Raw genomic sequence first — 13,205 nt, 5'->3', positions numbered from 1 at the left:
CTATTCTTGTACAAATTTTATGTACACTTGAGTAGAATGAGAATTCTTGTTTACTTTGATTTAGCCATCGCCATATTTCCTGCAGCTCTAGGTCTCGTGCTAGTGTTTGTAGCGCTTTAGATGAGGGGGGAGGGGTATTTGTGAGTATTGCGATCTGTCCAGAACTGGGTCTAGTACGCTATTGAAATCTCCTCCCCAGATCCAGTGAGCACCACGGAGACAGGATGGAGTACAATGAATGGTAGAATGTCCCTGCGTTCTGGTTAGGTGCATAGGTGTTAATTATGCAAAACTATTTTTTTGTCTACATATCTGTGTAATAATATGATACTTCCCTCTGAGTACTTATATAGAAGTTGGTGTGGCACTCCTGGAGCGAACTATATGAGGACCCCTCTTGCGTAATTGGAGTATGCTGAGCCATATCCCTTCCCTCTCCATTTGCTGAATATGTGTGACTGTGGGATATCACGTGGGTTTCTTGTAGTAGTGCAATTTGGATGGCCTTTCTGCGCAGGTAGGACATTGCTCTCATCCTCTTGAAATAACTATTTAGACCACGTGACTGTTTTCAAATTGGCTGCCATCTGGTGCACGTTGTTTGGTTTCTGTCTCTATTGTTGTAGATGGAATTCCTCCTTTTATGATTCCATGTGGTATTGAGGTATGTTTGTTTACTCTCATTACTCCTACGTCCCATCCCCTTTCCTCAATACTTTTAGGACATTCCGTCCTGTGGGACAGGACTGGAGCACTTTTTGTAAAAAAGCATCAAATTGAAAACTGTGTCCTCCTCTTTTTACACGGGGTACCGTACATGGCCGTAACCCCGGCCCTCCTTAACTCTGCCCTGCGCATTACCCATCAGTACTTTTCTCTGCGCGGTCGGGGCTGGACACACTAGCATCACTGGGAAGCCTTTTCCTTCCCGTTGTCCTTCTCTCCTGCTCCGGTTCTGCTGTCGCGTCGTCCTCTGTCTATGCCGGAGCGTCTGGGATTTGCCACTTGTACCTCTTGCGAGCGTCGCTTCGCTAGGGTAGATCCCCATTCTCTCTGCTTGGAGTGTCTGAGACCGGATCACCGTTGGGACTTGTGTTTCTTCTGCGACTCCCTTTCGGTCCGGGCACTTCAATGTCTTCTTCGTCTGTGGGAGGGGATCTTCCAGAAGGTTCCTCTGCCGCATTTCCAACTCTTCATCGACGGAAAGAAGAGACGCCCGGTAAGTTCCTTACTTTTCAGGGCACCCCGGCCAGGGGACTCCTCCCCGGGGTCCTCGAGGTCCGGGAGGGGCTTCAAAAGCTCTGCTACCAGGGGTTTCCCTGAGGTGCCTTGCAGGCCTAATAGGCGTACCGGGGTTTTCTCCGAGGGTTTCCGTGAGGGGCCTGCCTATACCGGATTAAAATCCGAGGTTCACCGATCGGGTGTTAATAGCCAGCATAGTCGAGCTGAGGCGTTGGGTACCGGAGTTAACTCCGAGTTCTCCTTGTCAGGAGCTTCCCACACAGACACCGGGGTACGCCCTGAAGCCTCTGTTGAGGCTTTCTGTACCGAACAACGGTTCAAGGCCCCTCTCGGGGGAGCTATTAAGACCAGACTCTGTTCCGAGGTTCCTCTTAACGAGACTAAGGTGTGTAACAACAGAACTGAGAGGCCTGTTAAGGTCTTGTCTGCGAGGTGGATTCCTTAACTTTCCAGCGCTCGCAGTGTTACCGGCTCTGTTGAGGGGGCACAGGGAGAGGTCGTCGAACGTAACTCCTCCTGTTACCGGCATTGCTGAGGTTCAACTGCCTCTTCTACACATGTGACGCAGTTCTCCTCAGATGCTCACAAAATGGCAGGCGTTCCTGCATGGTCTACGGCGGCATTTTTGGATTCTTCCCTCACACCCACGCTATCGTCAGCGGGTGCTGGGAACCTTCTTTTTGGTGGACAACCTTATCCATGCGACAGTGTGAATCCGTTCCGCCCTTCCTATGACTGGCATGCTCGGATTCCACTACCACATTTGGTCTCGCTTCCTCCTACATCTGCCCCATTGGTGTATGTAGACCCGGTTGGTGGCGGGCCCTCTTGGTAACCTGCTCTCTAGGTTTGTGGGGTTATGTTCCTCATGAGAGGGCTCTGCCCACTCCGGCGGAGGTCTCGGCAGAGGATGCCTTTTTTGGGAAATGTCATAGTCTAATGAACTCTGATCCCATGAGGGAGTACTTTAAGGGCCTCTTTAGGGAAATCTGCTCTTAGACTCCGTTGCCTGCCCCGACAGTTCCTGTCACAGCGCCTGTCGCCCTGGCGGTAGCACCTCCTCTGCCTCCCGGCCCTCCTCCGGCTCTTCCGCCTCTGCCTCCCTTGTCACCAGTGGACAAGTCTTCAGCAGAGCGTGATGTCAATCTGATGCCTGTCGCATCGCAGTCGGCGGATCCGGATGCTCTAGATGACCCTTTGGCAGATCAGGACAGTGAGGACCAGCCCCGCTCTGTCCGAGCATTTCACGACTGGTACTAGACATGTCACTCCTTGACATACCATTGCCTGACGCACCCGCTCCGCAGGAAGGGGTGCTTTCGGGGGCGCTGACCTTATCTCCACAGGAGCGCACCGGCCTGTTGCTTCAGAGGGACGTCCTGGCTGAGGCCCGCAAGGTCTGGGATAAACCCCACAGCGGGCTGCACATAAATAAAAGAATTAACGCCCATTACAGGCTTCACACCTCCGAGGAAGTAGCCTTGGCGTCATGATCGCTCCCGTCCTCGACGGTGGAAGCGGCCGCCAATCTGCAATCCAAGCCGGACTCTGCGACTTCTGCTGCTGCGGCTCAAGTTCTGCCTAAGGAGGACAAATTGCTTGATTCCTTGGGCAAGAAGATTTTTGCCAATTCGGCGCTGCAATTGTGTCATGCCAACACTTGCGGCAGTGAATATGAAACTGGAAAGATTTGGCTGACTTCCAGTTGTTCATTCCTGTCAACAGGTTAGAAGACTTTAAAGGCAGCTTGTCAGACGCTAGAGTGTTGGCGCAGGGTATTGTAGAGGCTGCTGCGCATCATGTTGACACCTCGGCTCGTGGCCTCATGTTTGGAGTGGACACCTCTCGTCAGGCTTGGCTTCATGCAACAAAGTTTTCAAATGGGTCCAAGATAAAGTTTTGTTACTGCCTTTTGATGGCAAAGAGTTGTTTCATTTTTCAACGGATGATGAGCTCACCAAGACTAAGGCGAGCACGCAAACTGCCAAGTCTCTGTCGCTGCTCGTGAAGGCCCCAGTCAAAGGTCAGAGATCTGGGTCCCCATCTGGATGCTCTTCAGGCTTTAGAGAGTTCCAAGATCGCAGGTCGTGTAGGACTGATCCTCCGCTGGGTAACTCTCTCCGGAGGCAGCAACGTGGCCGGTTTTTCTCTCGGTCTTCAGCCTCCTCTTCAGGGACAGGTAGTCTCTCCGCCGAAAAGTCTGCAAAATGATATTTTTTGGCGCTCGCAGGAGACTCCGGTGGGAGGACAAATCTCGTCTCATCTGGAGGCGTGGCAAACCATCACCAATGACCGGTGGGTTTTGTCCATCGCTCCGGCGGACTTCCGCTTGCCCCTCCCCCCTACCCCACCCTGCAATCCTCCCTTTCGGCAATCGTGGACACCCTCCTTCAGAGCTGAGGTCCAGAAGCTCCTAGATATCAGGGCTATAGAACCTGTTCCCCTAGTGGAACGAGGGGAGGGCTTATACTCTCGTCTGTTTATGGTGCCAGAACCCTACCGGGCTGGCCTGCGCACCATTCTAGACCTTTCCCAGTTCAACCTTTTTCTTCCGCAAGAGAAATTCAAGATGATTACGCCCGGCCAAATAAAGTCCTCTCTTCAGAAGGGCGACTGGCTTAGTGTTGTGGACCTTCAGGATGCTTATATGCATATCCTGATTTGGAGCCTGCATCAGAAATTTCTGTGTTTCTCCTTGGGAGAGGAGCACTACCAGTATTGAGTGCTCCCCTTTGGTCTAAGCTAGGCGCTGCGTGTCTTTGTGAAGATGATGTCAGTCATCGCAGCCTTTTTAAGACTACAGGGTATTCATGTGTATCCATAATTGGACGACTGGCTTCTACGCAGTCCTTGTCCGGTGAAAGCCTCGAGCAATCTTCAGTCTCTCCTTCAGCTCCTGTTCAGTCTTGGGCTGTCGGTGAACTGCCGGAAATCCTCCATGACAATCTCTCAGGACCTGATATTCCTGAGTTTCCGTTGGAACACGATCGACTGCAGAGTGTACTTGACGGTGGACAGGATGGCGGCTCTGTTAACCACGTGTCAAGTCTTCATTCAGTCGGAAAGCATGTCCGCCTGGTGGTTCCAGAGGCTTCTGGGCCTCATGGCCTCGTGCGTGCTTTCTCTTCCCCTCGCGCGTCTCGATGCGACTTACACAGTTGGCTCTTCAGAGTTCCTGGCTTCAGGCAGTGGACCCAGACACCAAGATGCTTCCGGTTCCAATCTGCATGATGACAGATCTCCTATGGTGGTCTTCTTCCAGAAATCTGTCTGTGGGTGCGCCCTTTCAGGAGCCCTCCCCTCAGGTGACCATTATGATAGTGGGGCGCGACGATGGATCATCCTCAGGTTTTCGAACTGTGGTCGCCGCAGGACAGACAATTTCACATAAATTATCTGGAGCTTCTGGCGATTTTCCTGGCACTCAAAGCTTTCAATGTATTCTCTGAAAGACACAGGAAACCCCACGCTTTGGATTGGAGTATTAATTAAGATTTAGATAGCGGAAAGACATCCAAAGGAAACAATTCAAAAATAACGGTATCAAGGATTTTATTAAACCTGATACTAATTTAATATATCAAACAAATCATGATTAAATCTGCACTTGTAATAACAATTTACATAGCAGGAAACAACTTTTATTAAAAAAGACACATCTATATAATAAAAATCATCTTATTCAATCATCCAAGCATACAACCTCATCCATCCATTTAGACAAACCATTCATACTAAACACCAATCAATGTACGACATAAAATCTATAAGAAAATTCATCATAATTAATTCATCTGAAAGATTTATAAAAAGAACATGAAATCAATTTGACGGGCCACAGCAGATGACATCAGTGGCCTAGGCAATTAAGATGGGTCCCAGAGTTTTCTAACCACGACCTCATCTTAGTCCAAACTCGACCGGTTTCGACGTATATACTTTAGTGTAGTGACGTCTTCATCAGGAGTAACAAAAGTATATTCTAACATCAAGAAAGAAAGAAAATCACAGATAATACATATCAATGTGTGAAGCCCTTGTACTTGGACAAAAAACATATAACATCCATAATAAAAATATCTATAGTGGAACAATAGGTAATAATATACAAGAGCCTGCTACCAACCCGGGAAAAGTTCCAGGATGGACCTGAGGTGTCTGGCAGAAAGTAGTGCTACCCTCTTGTATTGGTGTCTCCGAGAGGCAGATAAGAGCCAGGCCATAGACAGAATCAATGCTACAGATATACAAATGTACACATAAATATCACAAGGTCAATATGTCGATCCTCCACTACAGCGGCCCACGGACAGGACACGAGAGTCACATACTTAAGATAAACCTAAAGAATATTAACTAACCTTCATTCATGCAATGGAAGGCTGTGCGTCTCTTCCTTAAATTGTACGCTGTGTTCACTTATATTAAACAATAGCTTCTCCGTAGAAGTTCCTGCAGATAGCGAAGTGTATGGACGCCAACGTTCTTCTCGAGAATGTCCAAACGCTCGTTCAACCAGCGGTCATAAATTTGAAGGTGACTCCCCGGATCCAGGGTTGGCTGCACCTGATGTTATATGGGCCTAAACACAACACAAGAGTTTGAGTATGTGAGAGACCGATTGTTCTTACAATTATATTATTGGCTACACCCAAAGTGAATTACTTCCAATTGAAAATAAATTGATGAATTAATACCACAATTGTGACTAAACAAATACGGCTTGCTGAAAAGCTTACTATTTAGAGAATTTCAAAAAGGTAGGGGGGGAGGGGTTGCATTTGAATATTGCTCAATATTTCCGACTCCAGATTGCTTGACTCGGATGGGGTTTAACGGAAAGCCAAGGATGTAGGGCTCCCTTCTCTAAACAATAAAGGCAAGAAGCGATTTGGAAAACCGCCGTGATTCGAAAGGCCCCCACAGGACAGAATGTTTACCTTAAGCGAAAGAACTCGCCAGTTCTCACAGTAGCTAGTCACCCGTATCCCAGCTGGGTCCGATTGAAAGTGGCGTGCAACACAGTATCACCGTTTCAAGGGTATTGATATATGCGTGAAAAACATCATGTGATCACGTAATTAACCACGTGACCACAAACTGAACTGGCCTACGTTCTAAATGGCCGTACCCTCTCAGATGAAAGACGCACGTGATTAGGCAGTATACCAGTGTACTACCCGACATATATAAAATGTTATGACAGGTAGTATTTAGTTACTCGAATTCCATGGTTCCATGGTATTAAGGCCCAATGTTAATGTTTTTAGATTAAATATCCACATTTGTTCCTTGTAATCTAAATTTTTTAATAGTTGGGGTTGGTTTTGTGCATATACTTTTTCTATGCAAAACCATTCCATCTGATCAGCCGTATGGCCCATCTCGACAAAATGGATTACCATTGGGGCATTGAGGTTTCGAGTTCTGATCTTTGAACGATGTTCGTTAATACGGGTACTCACTTCTCTGGTTGTTTTGCCTACATAAAACAACTGGCATGGGCAACGAATGGCATAAATGACATTCTTACTTTTACAAGTGGTAAAGGTACGAAGGGTCCACTTTCTGCTCTGTGAATCAAATGACGTAGTTTTTTTGGAAAACTTACAAGCAACACATGAAGTGCAGGGATAGTGTCCCACCACTGGGTTAGAATTGGTATCGCGGATTGTATGCACTTTAGGAAAAGTTCTACTGGCACGAGTAATCTTTTGCTTCAAATTTTTACTTTTTTTGAAAGCAAATAGAGGTCTGGGTATAGATGTTCCTGATGTATTAAGAATTCGCCAGTTTTTTAAGATGATCCCTCTAATAGCATTACTGTGTTGACAAAAAGTTGAGACACATACTAATTCATCTTTCTTTTCTTACTCAAAGCTTTCAAGCCAGAGATTGTGAACAAGGTGGTCCGCATCCGCACGGACAATGCGGTATCCATGTTTTACGTCAACAAGCAGGGGGGGGTACCAGGTCACCTCTCCATGTAGATCTAGCTTTTCAGATTTGGGAATGGGCCATTCAGCACAGTGTTTGGCTGTTGGCGGTACACATTCCGGGCCAGCTGAATGTAACGACAGACTCTCTCAGTCAGCGAGCAGTGGTCAGCTACGAGTGGGAGCTGAACACAGAGATCCTCTCCGACCTTTTTTCCCATTGGGGCACTCCAGAAGGGGACCTCTTTGCGACGTCATTGAATAGGAAACTTTCTCTTTATGCTTCCAGGAACAGGCTCGTAGCTTCTTCCCTGGTGGATGCTCTCGAGATATCGTAGCACAACATGAGGGCCTACGTCTTCCCGCCTCTTCCTCTGATTCACTGGGCGCTATGCAAGCTCAGGAACACGTCAAAATGCACTCTTCTGTTCATAGCCTTGTGGTGGCCAGCCAGATTCTGGTTTTCGGAGCTTCAGCATCTGTCAGTCTGCTCACCGATCAGGCTTCCACTGATTCCCGACCTGCTTCACCAGAGCGATCAGCAGATGTGGCACCCCTCCCCACAATTATTCCGCTTGGCTGCCTCATGCCTGAGTTCAAATCTTTAGAAAGCTTCAATTTGTACGTGGATAATATGTGTATTATCCAAGCAGCTAGAAAACCTTTGATCAGGTCTCAGTATAGGAGCAAATGGCTCTGTTTCTGTCACTGCTCTTTAGCAAAAAAGCTGGACCCCACAGAAGCTGCTATCGACACGGTGCTGGACCCCACAGAAGCTGCTATCGACACGGTGCTGCCCTTCACTTCTCATCTGGCAGCTTCAGGCATGCATGTTTTGTCTTGCAGGACTTATTTGTCGGATATTGCCGCCTACTTGTCCACTGACTCTTGCTCTTTTTCTTTGACAACCCCTGTCATTAAAAGGCACTTTGCAGGTCTATTGCATCTGTATCCACCTGTGCGCAGCCCGCATCCTAAGTGGGATCTGAATGTGGTCCTTACTGCTTTATGTCATAAACCCTTCGAGCCCATGGCTATGGCAGACTTGAAATTTCTTTCATGGAAAATGGCCTTTTTGATTGCAGTGACTTCGGCAAGGCATGTAAGCGAGCTTCAGGCTTTGTCGGTAGACCATCCATTCCTCACCTTTCACAAGGATATGGTTGTCTTCCGGACCAATCCCTTTTTCCTTCCAAAGGTGGTATCTGATTTTCACCTGAACCAGTCTATTTCCTTACCAGTTTTTATTCCCAGAACCGGCTTCAGATGCCGAGAGGGTTCTACATAATTTGGATGTAAGGCAAGCTCTTAAGTTATATTTGGACAGAACATTTAATCTTCTGAGCTCTTCCCAGCTCTTGGTGACCTTCGGAGCCCCAAATGGAAAGCCTGCTTCAAAAGCCACTATCTCCCGATGGATTGCTTCCTGTATCTCTGAAGCGTATTCCGTTCAGGGCCATCAACCTCCAAAGGGAATCAATGCCCATCTGGTGTGGGGCAAGGCAGCTGCCATTGCCTTCCAAAAATATGTTCCCTGGGAAACCATTGCACTGGTAGCCACGTGGGCTTCCCCATCACCTTTTGTGAAACGTTACTGCTTAGACCTGAGCTCCAGGGCTGAGGCTCAGTTCGGGCAAGCTGTTCTTAAAAACCTCTTTCAGTAACGGAGTTCCATCCACCCGTTATCCTGCAAAGAGTGCTTGGTAATCTCCCAAAAGTATGGAGGAAAGGGGACGGGACGTAGGAGTATAATAAAGTTACTCACCGTAGTGACTACCTTACTCCTAGTCCATAGTCCCTTTTCCTCCATACGCCTTACCGCCGTCCCCTCTAATAAGTATCCTCTATTATTGCTTAAATGGTCTCAGACCTTGCGATAGAAAAGGACTGAAGGGCGATGCGCGGAGCAAAGGAGGGCGGGGTTACGGCCGCGTGCGGTACCCTGCGTAAAAAGAGAAGGACACATTTTTCAATTTGATGATTTTTTACAAAAAGTGCTCCGGTCCCGTCCCACAGGACGGAATGTCCCAAAAGTATGAAGGGGACTATGGACTAGGAGTAAGGTAGTCACTACGGTGAGTAACTTTATTAGTTTCTCCCTAGTCGTACGACTGTCTGTGATCGTGGTGCTATGCTCCTTTCCTTCAACTTGTTTTTTGCTTAATCTTATCCCAACTCTGCTCTTGAGCCTTCTCTGTGCTTCTGACCTTTGGGCTTCCTGTAGCTTGTTATCGATAAGACCACCCTGTCTGTGGGTAGTCTTCCTTTGTGACTTTAACAATTGAACTGTAACATAACGTTTAACTTGGTGCTCACTGGCGTAATTCCGTAGAGGCGTCCCCACCATCTTCCCGTTGGGTCACGTGGATTCGGTGGTCGAGTACTCAAGGGTACTCCTAGTCCATTTTGAGTCAGGTGTGGGGCTTGGTGACCAAGCCGGTCAAGAAAGGTAGTTTGTGTGGTTTTCGTACACTACCATGAACCTGGTTGGGTTTCTTAGTTGGAGTTTGATAGTCTTGGGGTGTAGAGATCCTGCTTCTTATTGTTATTTTCATTGCGCAAGCACTGTCCGAGTCTTAGGGTGATGCTGCCAGTTGTCATATTTACCTCGGCTGTTTCTATCTGTTTGTTTCTCTGAGAGCTGGCCCAAATTCTGTTCATGCGTCCAGGCATTTGTCGCTTCTGGGGTCTCGAAGAACAGTGACTTTCCTTTGTAGAGTATTTTTATTTTTCTTGAAAAAAGAAGCATATATTCAATTCCTTGGTGTCAAAGTCCTTCTGTAGTGGGTACAAATTGTGCGTGTCGCCTTTGGACTTGTATTGTGTGATCCAGATATATTGCTAGGGTTGCTGAGTCTCTTTGGATTAATCCTCCTAGTCTAGAGAAGGCTAGGATCTTTTCCTTGTTACGATATTTGAGAATTTTCACGATGATCGGCCTTGGAGGGGCTCCTGGTGGAGGCCTCTTTGTGAGGGTGCGATGGGCTCTTTCTACTGTGAATGCTTGCAACAGGGTCTCTGGCCCTATTTCGTGGAGGAGCAGATTTTCAACGTATTCTGTAGGGTATCTTCCTTCTGTGCCTTCGGGCAATCCTAATATTCTAATGTTACCTCTGCATGCTCTCCCTTCTGTATCCTCTGCTCGTTCTTGTAGCATTTTGAGTTTGAATGGCAGCTCTTGGACCATTCCTTTTAGTTCTTTTGTCATAGATGCGGTCTCTTCCAGCTTTTGTTCTGTTTCTCCTACTCTGCTGGCGAGGTTACGGACGTCTCGGCGTAGAAAGCTCACGTCGCATTTTATCTCCCCTATGTGTGTTTCCTTGGAGGTGCGCATGGCTGCTATTGCTTCTAGGATCTTGTTCTCATCAGCATTTTGTCGGGTTTCGGAGTCGGTGTTTCCAGGTTGTTCTTCTCGATGTGCTGGGTCTGTCCTGGGTTCGGTTTTCTTCGCGTAGTTATCCATTGTTGCCTGTTTAGGCTGTGCCGCCGTTGCCGCTTGTTTTGATTGTGTCGCTGTTTTCCTTCTCCCTTCCGACATTTGGGATGTAAGCTGTATTTGCTGATTCTGGGCCTCCTCTAGTTACTGTCAGCATACTGCCAGCGTGGGGTCAGTTTAAGCTTTTCTCAGAGCCGTATTTCTTATTTTGTTTAGTCTTTTACCAATTATTTGCTGCAGTCTCTAGTCGGCGAGATTCTTATTTCTGAGGTGGGTTAAGGGGCGCTGGGTTTTTTTAGTCTTGTTTGTGGGTCTGTTGGTTGTGATTTTATTGTGGGTGGTTCTTCATGGCGTTTTTCTTATCCCTATGGGCCTATGCTTTCTTAGGCTGCCGGTGCGTTGTCCGTACTCTGCGGCGTTGCTTCTTTTCTCTCGCTGCTTCAGACATTATTCTTGGAGTCCGCGGAGTATGCATGTCTCTTTAAATCTGTAGTGTGTTATATGTCGCTAGGCGAGCAGGGGGGGCTTTGTTTTCTTCCTATGACCCAGTTTGTTCAGCGACCTGCGGTCTTATGTAGCTGTCTCCTGGCTTTTGCTTAACTTGGCCATGCCTCAGAGCTTCTTCTTCTCTTCTTATCCTATTGGCGGCATCTATGTCCGCTGCGGCGTGTAAATGTCCCTCGCCAGCGGTTAGCAGTGACTGGGGGCTATGTAGGTCATGCTCCAGGTTATTTTGTTCTCTACTTTTCTTGTGTGCTATTATTGTCTTCTCAATTAGGGGAAGTTTAGGAAGGTTTCCAATATGCAGCTTTGTCTGCTATTTAAGTGTCCCACGGGTTGGTTTTCTCCAGAGTCGTTGGGTGTTCGTTTCTTTTATGTGTACTGTTTAGTGTAAACGAGCGTGCACATGTGGCCAGTATCCATATCATGTGCGCATCTAAAGGAGCTTTGCACATAGAGGTCTACAATGTCTATGTTTGCTGTGTCTGGGGGCTTTATGATTTGTGCTCTGGGTTAGCTAGTTTCACCTCCTTGCATGCATGCAATTTTTATCTGTTCAAATAGAGAGAGGGGAGTCCAAAAAGTTTTCCAACATGCAGTGCTGTCCGCTGTATAATTATTGTGCAGAGCGTGTCTTTTTTTTGGGGCGCTGGGTACATAGTGTGTCCGTGTATACGGCGTGTTGTGGCCGGGTGCACACGTGGAGCAAATGGGACTTCTCTGGCCACTGCGGTTGCTTTACTTTAGCACGTAGTGTCTCACGCAGAGCCGGGTCTGCTGCAATTGCGTTTGTCTTTTTCGGGGCTGCATTGTCGCGTAGTGTGTACTCTGTGCACTACACAGTTATTATCTCTGCTGCGTTCCGCGCTGCCATGCCCTTACTGTCTCTTTCGTTCGTGGTGCTTCTCCAGATCTCCTGCTGACTCCCTGCCGATCGTTGGGCTGGTCCGCCGAGACTGTAGCTTCCAGTCGGTGGTCACTCCACTCTCACGTTCTTACAGAGCTCGTCTGTGCCATTTTGTGGGCTCTTCCTTGTGTTCTTCCCGGTCTTCTCTGCAGGGTTATTTTTCTAGTTTTCGGGCAGAGATTGGTATATGGGCCTCTCAAACAGATTGGCACCTTGGGATCACTTTTACTTGTAATCCACACGTTCTGCTTCGCACAGGATCAGTTTCTGCCGGATCGAGCAGGAGATCTCTTTAGTGGCACGTCTGCTCTACATGCCGACTGGCCATGCCCCCAAGGATTTTCACATATACAACTTCTCGATTGATTTCCTGTTCATCCTGGGTCCCCCTCAGCCAGGCTCAGACCCACTTTAACAAAAAATCTTCAATTGGTCTCCCTCTGCCGGGCTCGCACCAAATTCACATACTTTTCCAAACTTTCTCTATTTCTCCAGCATGGGGTCTGGCATGGATTCACATGCTCATGAATATTCCCCGTCGTCAGGCTGAGAATCCTTGATAAAGAAAAATTCCGTATCAATTTCGATTCTGATCTGTCTTTCTTAGTAGTAACCAATCACTGATCTCTGCCAATGACTGCCCTCTCCCTAAGCCCCTCCCCTGGCAGCCATCCTCAGATTTTTACCGCACGTTCAAGTGTTGGCAGTCCTCGTGCTATAGCTCTCGAGCTTTTGCTGCGTTTTTGCGCTTTTTCGAGGAGATTTTCTCATTTTTCGGTCAAATCGAGCCTCAAGCCCCACCGATTCTTCTTCCGATCAATGGGGACCCGTTTCGGAATTTCCTACGCCCCTCAAGGGTGAAGTTTTCGTCGAGTGACGCTTCTTGGAGGGTTCCAGAAGATCTGAGGCCTACCATGGACGCGGCCCCGGACAAGGCTAGCTCGACGCCCAGATCCAAGCTGGACAGGAACTGCCCTGGATGCGGGTTACAGAATGTTTTCCAGGAGGACGAGCATTCGAGATGTCTCTACTGCCTTCATGAGGACAAGACGCACGTGGAGAAGGACTCTACTTTCTGCACTAACCTATTGGAACGGACCATGAGGGATTGTCGTTCCCGCCTCGCCAGCTGGCTGGAGAAGGGCCCAGCAGTTGAGAAGAAGAAAAGGTCTGAGCGGTCTTC

At 47.9% G+C, this 13,205-nt stretch overlaps 1 protein-coding gene and 1 long non-coding RNA gene across 2 annotated transcripts in view; one reads left to right on the top strand and one right to left on the bottom strand.

Annotated features, from left to right (window-relative positions):
• The window catches only part of SPG7 (SPG7 matrix AAA peptidase subunit, paraplegin), a 980,080-nt gene that overhangs the window by 958,625 nt on the left and 8,250 nt on the right, over window positions 1-13,205 (top strand). The window lies entirely within an intron of this gene.
• LOC138525478 (uncharacterized) lies at window positions 4,778-6,801 on the bottom strand. The gene is made up of 2 exons (XR_011283344.1): window positions 5,604-6,801; window positions 4,778-5,224 (listed from the first exon to the last, which is right to left on the bottom strand). It is a non-coding gene; the product is annotated as an uncharacterized lncRNA (long non-coding RNA).

Source organism: Ambystoma mexicanum, chromosome 1q, assembly GCF_040938575.1.
Source record: "Ambystoma mexicanum isolate Mex_15411 chromosome 1q, UKY_AmexF1_1, whole genome shotgun sequence".
Taxonomy (NCBI): Eukaryota; Metazoa; Chordata; class Amphibia; order Caudata; family Ambystomatidae; genus Ambystoma; species Ambystoma mexicanum.
The sequence above is the reverse complement of the archived record's forward strand: the minus strand, read 5'-3'. Positions and strand labels throughout refer to the sequence as shown.